Source organism: Cynocephalus volans, chromosome 17 (genome assembly GCF_027409185.1).
Source record: "Cynocephalus volans isolate mCynVol1 chromosome 17, mCynVol1.pri, whole genome shotgun sequence".
Taxonomy (NCBI): Eukaryota; Metazoa; Chordata; class Mammalia; order Dermoptera; family Cynocephalidae; genus Cynocephalus; species Cynocephalus volans.
Genome location: NC_084476.1, coordinates 24975078 through 24977682, shown reverse-complemented (window position 1 = coordinate 24977682; position 2605 = coordinate 24975078). Strand labels below are relative to the sequence as shown.

At 38.0% G+C, this 2605-nt stretch overlaps 1 pseudogene; it reads right to left on the bottom strand.

Moving 5' to 3' along the window:
• Nucleotides 1-598: 598 nt before the first annotated feature.
• Nucleotides 599-1252, bottom strand: LOC134366236 (large ribosomal subunit protein uL1-like; annotated as a pseudogene).
• Nucleotides 1253-2605: the final 1353 nt, after the last annotated feature.

Below are 2605 nucleotides of genomic sequence, written 5' to 3'. Positions count from 1 at the left end.
TACAAAATAAATAATATTCAAAGGTCTAAACTTGCAAATTTGAACTAGAATAAGTTATAACAAATGTTTCAAATATACAGGGTAGCCAACATCATTCTTATAAAATGTAGGAAAACTATTATTTATCTTTTTGATTTATCTTTTTCTCTCCAAAAGAAGTCTTAATGTTGTTTGAGGTATCCTTGGTTGCTTATATGCATTATAGTAAAAAATGGAGGAGATGGGGCTCTGGATTAAATTGGGGAAGAAGGATATTACATTATTAATAATTCCATATGCAGGAAAAAGAACTTCATGAAAAGCTGAGGGTAGGCCTTTCCCATAAATAAAAAGGTTTCATAAAACATCAATTCTCACCACTTTGTATTTTTAATTTTGACTCAACTTGTATCTCAGAAAATAAATTGATTTAGCAAATAATTTTTGAACACCTACTATGTGCTCAGTATGTAAAAACTTAATAAGACATTAGACATCTTGTGTTGTTTCTTGCAGGAGAAAAAGAGAAAAAATAGCTAAAAGCAATAACATCTAATACTACAGACCACCTTTATTTTATTTTATTTTTTGGTAGCACTAGAATTTATTAGGATGTGCCTTAATACAGGCGCTGGGGCTTGCCCATGGTGCTTTTGATGTATAAAGCCCAGACATTCTGCCAATTCTTCTCAAGCAATGACACCAGGAAATTGACAACCAAGTGGATGTTGTACACAAGCTCATCATCTGTCATCTTCACATGGCCAACGGCAACGGCCAAACATAACACCTTCTTCTTCTGGAACTTGATTGTGGATTTCACCTCATCAACTTTGGCCACCATGTTTTCATTGTGTGTCACCAGGGAAGGGAACTTGCCAGCTTTATTGAGGCCTGGGCCCAAGATTGATGGGATCTGCTTGATCAGAGACTCTGAGTCCAAAAAGGCACCATACTTCTTGGCCAGCTTCTTGACCAGCTTCTTATTCTTGTTCAGTTTCTTCAGCACCTCAGTGACCATGTGGGGGATATCCAAAGCCTCAGCCTCCTCACAGTGCTGCTGGTCCCCCAGGACACACATGGAGAACTTGGGGCAGGGAATAAATTGAAGCCTGATGGTGCCCGAGAAGTGTTTGTCCTTCTGAGGGTCATAGTTCTTTAAGCTGATCTGTAGCTCCCCTGTTTTCAGAAACTTCCAGCTCTTGCACTGATTTCCATGCAGGAGTTCCCGCACCACCTCCTACAGGGTGTGGCAAGAGACTTTGCTGCTCATTGTACCTTGCGCCAGAGTAACAGGAAAAGACAGACCACCTTCTTTAAATAGCCTCTTCCTTTGGTTTCTAGCTTCCTGTTTTCTTTCACCTGTTCTTTGTCAAGACTCCCCATCATTTTCGGAGAAGATAACAAAACAACAAAATCAGGCTTATTGGTTCCACTACAACCAATAGCTAGGCTTTCAATGCCAATTGTCAATTATTATTTCCATTCATTCATTATCTATAGAGTGTCAGGATGTGCCAGCAATGTTCTAGGTATTAGAAATAGAATCTCAAACAAGATGCTGTCCATATCTTTATTTCTAAATGGCCACTTATTATATTCCAACAACATCTAGACCACTGGTTCTCAATTAGAGGTGATTTGGTCCCTCAAGGGGACATTTGGGCAAGTCTGGAGACATTTTTGGTTGTCAAAACTTGGGGAAAGAGTACTACTGGCATCTAACTAATAGAGGCCAGGAATGCTGCCGAACATCCTACAGTGAATAGGATAGCCTCCTGCACCCCATACTCACAAAAAGGAATTATCTGTTCCAGAACATCAATAGTGACAAGGTTGAGAAATCTTGATCTAAACTAAACAGTTCCCACGCTTTCCTACACTCTTACTAGTCATATATATTAAACCTATGCCATTCCCTGCAGGTGACCTCATATTCTACTTGAATGGGAAGTTGTCTTTCTTCACTTTTCTCTTTTTATCTCAAAATGTCTATTCAGCCTCATTTGGCATTTTCTTACTCTCTTCTTTCTATGGATAAGTATTCCTCTTTCTTTCCAAGATTTCCTCTTTCAATATTTATGCCCTACCTTAATTCCCCAAATTATTAATACTACCTACAAAAGTGCATTCTGTATCACAGGATAAAAACAGATAAGAAATCGGGCAAAGAGTACTGTTCTCCTTGGATTCTTTATTTCATCCCCAGTTGCCTCCTCCAGAATTTAATTCATACATTTTTTTCCTTCTTGTACATATTAATTCTCTCCTCTATAATGGCTTTTCTCTCTGTGTCTAAAAGTGCTTCATTATATTCTATCCTAAAATATGAGTATTCTCCAAAACTCCACTGATTTTGATCCTTTCACTTTTTAACTTTTCTGTTAAAGGACTCCAGTACCTCTGGCCTAGGCTACTGTAATTTTCTCCTAGCTGTTCTCCCAGTCTCTAATCTAGTCTGCGTAGTGCTGTAGAATTTAGATTATGTCCACTCCTCTCATCAAAGCCCTTCAGTAGTTAACCAATACCTATACATAATGATATGAAATGTCAAGCATCTTTTATTTACAAAGTACTAAGCTTGGCACTTAAGTTAGTATTAATATAGTCATTACATAGAAGAGGA